Below are 7,540 nucleotides of genomic sequence, written 5' to 3' on the forward strand. Positions count from 1 at the left end.
GGTTTAGAATGGATATTAGATATTTCTTCACAGAAAGGGTTATCAAACATTGGAACAGGCTGCCCAGGGAAGCGGTTGAACCACCATCCCTGGAGGGGCTTAAAAGGCAAGTAGACAAGGGGCTTAGGGACCTGGTTTAGTGGTGGTTTTGGCAGTGTTAGGTTGATGGTTGGACTTGATCTTGAAGGTCCCTTCCACCCTAGACTATTATTCTATGATTCTATGTGGTCTTGCCCGGGTTGATTTCATCTGTTTATCACCTGCCTAATAATTACTGAGGGTATTCATGTATACCACATCCCAGTCAGACCTCAGCAGAAACCCATTTAGTACATCTTTACATCCAATTTTAGCAAAGGCCAGTTAGCTGTTTTGCCTTCTAAAAGTAAATCGCTAACCAGTTTTGCATCAATCCTACAGTATTTTCAACAAAGCTAGTTTGATCATGAGTGTCCCAAGCAAAACATTATCAAAGGCCTATGAACTCCAAGATACACAACATGTGCGTCTTCTTTATCCACCAGACTGGCTAATTTGTGATAGAAGGATAGTACATTGACATGACACTGTTCTTGATGGATTCATGTTAGGGCTTGTTCATCTCCTCATTTTTTCAGCATATTAACTTTTTTTTTTTTTCTCTGGGGATGGAAGTTAAGTTTACTGGTTTCTTTGGCTGTTTTTCTTACTAAAGAAAAGCACTATTTTTGCCTTTTCCAATAAATTTCCACAAGCTGGTGAAGAAAGCTGTTAACGGCTCTAAGATGTACATGCTGTGTGGTGAAGTTAATTAAGCTAAGCAATCTGAAAACTTACATCTTCCTCAGATGCTCTTAAACTTGGGTTTTGCCTGCTAAGTTCACGAAATAGCTGGCATAAATGTAGGATCATTTTTGGAAAAAGGTTGATGCAGGGAAAGATAGCAAACACCCGATTTTTTCCCAGAATAACTTTCCCTTACCATGAATAGTAAGACAGTCTTTTCATTGATTTTCCTCTTACCAGTACCATATTGACAGAATAAGTTCCCCTTTTTCTCAAGGACTCTTCCTTTCTGTTTGTCCAGTGACTTGTTTTCTCCCTGGTGCTTATGCTATATCCTTGTGCCTGGTTTCTCTTTTGTGAACATTTCCATCCTGCGTTTCATCTACATGAAGAGCTCATGATTTAGCCAGCGTATCTCTTACCAGTCTTGTTATTAACATTTCTAATTCTCATTTTCTGTTGTGCTTATGTGCAACATGGAAACTGCATGTTGTTTTCTTAGAGCAGAATATTGCTTTCCCACAGTTGATAGGTGGTAAAACATAATAAATTAGTAAACTGCATTCTCTGGAAGACATCAGTTCAGTATCATTTTGTTCCCCACTGAACAGCAATATGTGTCTATGTAGCTGCAGCAACAGAGGAGTTACTAACAGGGTTTTATACCACGTAGCGATTCTCAACCCACAAGCTAGACTGCTTCTACTCCTTGCAGTACTGTTTTATTCCCACTGAGTGGCATCAGGTTCATTGCTAGAAAGTGAAAAGTATTCAGACTATCTTGTGTGTGACCATAAAAGGAGAGGGAGAGAAATAAAATGGCAATGACGACAACAAATCTATAGCGGTATGGAAGAACACCTTAATTTGGGCCAGCAATGTGTTGTGCCTGATGGCGATGTCAGCACTGCAGCTACCACCGTGTCTACAGCTCATGTAGATACACCCGAGTTCTCTAAAATACCAGCAATGATACCACTACCAGTGCTATCAGGTAGCAGATTGGCAATAGCTACCTGAATCTTTAGTCATGTCCTCAAATACATACTAAATCCTCTTTCAGGGGGTCTTCACCTGAAGCATTGCTTTTCAAAGCAGAGCTAGTTAGCGTGAAGGTGGATCTCCACAAGCCACCCTTGAGCGGTTATGTGAAAAATGTGCGTTAACTGACACAGCTAAACTAGAAAGAAGTTCTGATGGGTTTTCTACCTCCAGCACCAGTGGGAAATAAAAATAGCAGTTTCTCGAAGTTTGCTGAAAACCAAGGAGAGATTCCTGAGACTTCTGTGCATGCAGGGTAGTGTCTTAGCATAGCATAAGACAGAGGAACCCACCAGAGAGAAATCAGATCAAGGAACACAGTCTGTGTAATAAAAGTAGAGTAGCAAGAGAATTTAAAGTTGGTCATTGATTTTCCAGATGTCCTAGATATTTCAGGAACAATTTAAAGATAACAGAGGATAAGCACCTCTGAAATAATCCTCTTCACCCTTGGACCAAATATGCTGATACTGAGAGAACTGTGGCAGCATGAGAGGATGGTATTAGTGTGTAAGCTAGGTGCACTTTTGTGTTTGAGTGTTACACAATTTTTTGTGTCTTGCTGATTTTGAATAGGAAGAACAGATACCTGTTCATTTCTTGTGGATAGGCTAATAGAAATAGCTGAGCACACTGTGCATATGGAAAATTTTAAAATGGACTGTTTAGTATCCTACTCTGTTGTATGACTGTAAAGCTCAACACAACAACAAAGCACAAACCTGAACTGACTCTCTTGCCCAAGGAGTGTTAGCATGACCTTAAAAAAACCCACTCTAGACACCTGCTAATTAGCTAACCAGCTTCCATGTGTGTCGGCATACTTTTCTGCAGGGTTGGTTGTCCTTTCCAAGAGGACACTGATAAATGAATACAAATATTTTCTGTATTTTCTTCAGAAGACATTCCAGCTGTTCACAAAGTCACCACATTTTTACTTCTGAAACTGCTGTGAAAGTCTAGGATGTTACATGCCAGCTATGTCAGCTATGCCTGATGGCTGCCTTGTTGCATGTCATAACTGATGCTGCATAGACAGTTCTTGTTCTGTTCCAGGCAAAACTGAAACCACCACGTAACGTTGAACAGTAACAAAGAGAGAAGTAATGAAGAGAGGCGGTTTCAAAGTGAGTGTGTGTCCACATCTTTAATGTCCACAGAGCCTAACATCAGTAACCCATTACCCCCTAGACCTTACAGAAACTGGATAACATGAACTAGGGCTGTCACAGCTGACTCATTTGTTGTGTCCATTTTATATGGAAATTATGCTAATTTAGTATTTGAAGAGAAGGACTGTGTACCTAGGATGCTGGTGAAGTTGCTGCTAAATGTGGGATATGTTTATTTAGCATTTTATTTTGTAATGTCTGGGATTCTACAGACATTGACCTGGAATTCAAAAATGGTGCCTTAGGAAAAAAAAAGGAGGACTTATGGGCAACCTGGTCTAGTGGGAGGTGTCCCTGCCTATGGCAGGGGGGTTGGAACTCGATGATCTTCAAGGTCCTTTCCAACCTAAACCATTCTATGATTCTTTAGTCATCAGTATGCCTCAAAACTCATACATTTGTAACCTACTTCCCAAAATTAGGAAATTAGAAATATTTGTATGTTTTTATTATTAGATTAAATTCAGTTACCCTTCTTAGAAGATCTCTCAAACTTAAGTCTGTGCATCAGAGTCAGGTCAGGTTAAAATAGTTATGTTTGCCATATATGAAAATGTACAGTTCCATTGTCTGCTCTTAGCCTGCCGTGTCTGTGATTTGTAGTTATCTGCCACACTGCTATCTATCTTCTTCCAATCCAGTTCCTGCTCTTCTTCATAGTTTTCCGCCTCATTCTTATTTCCTCCCCATTTCCAACAGTCTCTTATCCCCCTCAAACTGCTTTCTTTGATTTTCTAATACATTTTCCTCTTTCATCAACCTTGCCTATTTCTTGTCACTCCGTACAGTTATCGCATTCCCAGTTTCCCTGATTTTCTTGCTTTCTCCATGCCATCTTCAGCAATTAGCCATGGCTTGGTAGACCTCTCAGTCTCCTGTCCGTGAGAATCTGCCAGTTCATCCTATCTTTGTCACCTTACTCTTGTGGATGCTTTCAATTAACACTCATATACTCAGGCTTCACCTTTACGTCTGTATTCCTTCCAATTTTGTGTTTCACTACTGTTACCCTCCTTCTTTTCCACACTCTGCCTCCAGCAGGCCACCTTCTTCTGTCTTCTTTAAGTTTTTTCTACAAATTTGCTTGCTAAAGTGCTGTGAAAAAACTAGCTGAGAAAATAAATCACAGGAAGATCATACAGCCATTTATCACCTAACATGACATTACTTTGATTTATTTTTGTTATGTGCTGGTCAATGCCAATCTAGATCACAAAGTGGAGAAATAGAAGTGTTTCCTAAACTAAGCAGTAGTTGTTTAGACATACATCTGCCTCAGATCAGATTAGATTCTCACAAATATTTAAGAATCCATTTAAAATTTCTTTTCCCCTACAACCTTTAAAGCAGCAGCACTTTCTTGATTTCTAGGTGAAACCTGGGTCTGGGGATTGGAGCGGCTTGTAGCCAATGCTGCTGGCCCTATCCAGGAGCTCTCTAGCCTATACCCTTAGCTTATGTCCACATAATTAGGAAAAACATGTGATTCAGGCTCATGAGTTATGTACTCCATGTGTTTTGTACCTTTATTGCAGCAGTAAATTCAGTCACGACTTCATGTAGAGCTGAATTCAGGTGCTAGAAGTATCCCATACAAAAGTTATGGTCTTGGTTGAAGGAATGTAGTTCTTCTAGAAATGGTCACTAGTTTCCTGGGTGCTCAGTTCTTTCCCTCTCTGCTTAGGTTTCAGTTTTGGTCTAAGCCTCTTAGCACATCTTGTTCCTTAACAATATGCTTATTGAACTTCTAGAGTGGGCTTCAACTAATACTTGCCTTCTTTATCTCCCTATTGCATCATTAGATGTACCACTAGATGCTTAGTGCACAGGACTGAAACAGGTTCCAGGACTCTGTTGATCCAATCAAGGTTCAAAGATGTCTTTCCTTACAGTCGTGACTCACCTTCAGCAGGCGCATGGGCTGAGGCAATGGCACGCAGGAATACCATGGTGTAACTCTTCCATAATGTTCCCTGGTTGAACTTTTAGCCTTTGTATTGACTTGTGGTTCAGCTCCAACAAGCTCCGAGCCGCCTCTCTCTCCTTTCATAACATACATGATTCCTGAGCATGTGTGCTTAATAACCTTCAGTATCTTTCAGCTTTACACAACTGTCATAGTAGTTAATTGACCAGTCCCACTCTGTCCACCAGAACATGAAAGTCTGTTTGCAGTCTGAAAGTTGTGGTCCTATTTCAACCAACTTCACAGGTTTTTTCTGGAAAAATCCATGCCATTAAAAATCACTGCTAGCTAGTTTCAAGGTTATTGCCAATAAAGGTTGGCAATACATTTCTTACATATTCCTGTTAACATAGCTGTTATTGCAGTAGTATTATAGGTGACAATATTATTTAGGAGTTTCAAAGGAGGTCAAAGCCCACTGCATTATAGTCCCTACATATAGTCAGCAAGAGAAATATCCTTGCTTAGTACAAATCACTATCTCTATAAACAAAATGTTAGGAAAAGCAGTGGTCTGGGCAAGGTCCTCCCCCAAGTCGGGAGAAAGCCAAGGGGACACAGCAAGACCTTCTCCTCTAGATTATGCTACCTACTCTGTTATCTCCTTTGTCAAATCCTCGCCAGTCTGATCTCACGCAAGACCTGCTGTAGAAGGGAAGAAAAGGATACATTAAGACCTCATACAATACAAATTACCATGCCTCAAGCTACTCCTGTGCAGTAAGTCCTGCTGCGTGCACTGTCTTTTCTTCTGTTAGATGCATCAGTAGGGCAAAAGCCCAGCTCTTTAAAGTTCACTGGATTTTAGGTGTTCCAATACCTTCAAGAATCCAGCCTTCAAGGAGCATAGGATCTGGGATTACTGATTGTCTCAGATTTCAAGCTATTTGTTTAGTCAGATGTATTTATGTATAATACAGCACAGCTCATAAAAATACTGTTTGGTTTGGCTCACATCTGATAAGCTTCCCTGCTTCCCGGGGAAAAGAAGAAAAGCAAAGGACATTTCTGTGCATATTATGAACATAGAGGCTCCAATCAGCATGTGGTAATTTCAAAAAAGCATAGACTTTATATTTGAATTTAACCCGTTAATCTTACATTTCTGGTCTTTTTTCTGTTCCTTTGCTTAGTCACTCCACTCACAGCATTGTTTAGAGCTAGTTTTGTTAAATACTGATATACATTGTAATGCACTACACATTCAGCAAATGAGATCTCAGATACAGAAGAACAATGCTGGCAAGATACGACATATTTTCTACCCTATCAAATAAACTACATGTAATCCCCTCTCTGAAATATAATGCAAATACAGTTCAACCTGAGATGACAGCTTTAAGACAGTCATTTTTCCTCCTCCATTTTCTTTCATAAAATGGTGTCCTGAAAAATTCTGCATAGGGCTGCAGGACTGAATAGTCTGCTCTGCATGAGAAAGGGGAGCTGTCCTATTTAAGGTGGAGTGCAGAGCAAATGTCTTCCTTCCATGGCCCCTTTTTCCTCTCAGTAGCACATGATTTATCTTCACAAGAGGCAGGAATTGTCTCTCAGAAACCAACCTTCCGAATTTTCACCTGAAAGGAGCACAGAACAGAAAACAGACATTATGGAAACAGTTAATATTTCCCCATATGCCTTTGGCTTGTAAACAATGTTCACCAGCGTTTTCAGGACAGCAAGTTCAGGCCCATCTCTTCCTGGAAGTGTTGCAATGCCCCCTTCCCTCTCTTGTCATCTCTGCAGGCATGTACGTATAGATAGATACTGCTTTTATTGTGTGTGGAAACAAGGTGCCTCCTTCCAACAATTTCCAGTTTGAAAGACAAAATATACTTCTTGTTTGTTACAAATATACTCAGCAGCACAGTGGTAGAGTTGTGCTTGCTCACACCATCCTGGGAACCAACACAGAACAACCCTTTGTCTTGATCCTGCACCAATGCCAGTATCCTGAGGAATAATTAGGGTCCTGCAAGCAGGTCAAGGGAGGTGATCCTTCGGCACTGGTGAGGTCACATCTGGAGTGCTGTGTCAAGTTCTGGGCTTCCCAGTACAAGAGAGGCATGGACTTATGGAGCAAGTCCAGTGGAGAACCGCAAGGATGATTGAGGGACTGGAACACCTTTCATAGCAAGAGAGACTTCAGCCTGGAGAAGAGATGGTTGAAAGGAAGCTCCTCAATGTGTACCAATATGTGTTGGGAGAAAATGACGTATATGGAGCCAGACTCATCTCAGTGGTGCTTGCTGACAGGACAGGAGGCAATGGGCACAAATTAAAAAAAATGAAAATCCATCTGAACACAATAAAAAAACTTTTTAATATGAGGCTGGGCAAACACAGGAATGGGTTTCCCAGAAAGGTGTGGACTTTCCATCTGTGGACATCTCCAAAATATGACTGGGCACAATCCTGGGCAGCCACCTCTAAGTGACATGGCTTGAGGTGGGGGGTTTCACCAGATGATCCCAGGAGGTGCCTGCCAACAGGAACAAGTCTGTGATTGCCGAAACTCTACCATAGGGTTGCTTTAATCTTGAAAACAATTTTTCCATACCCTTTCTTTTTCCTGTCAGGACTGATTCCTGACCCA

Source organism: Charadrius vociferus, unplaced genomic scaffold, assembly GCF_000708025.1.
Source record: "Charadrius vociferus isolate BGI_N301 unplaced genomic scaffold, ASM70802v2 scaffold586, whole genome shotgun sequence".
In the NCBI taxonomy this organism is placed as follows: Eukaryota; Metazoa; Chordata; class Aves; order Charadriiformes; family Charadriidae; genus Charadrius; species Charadrius vociferus.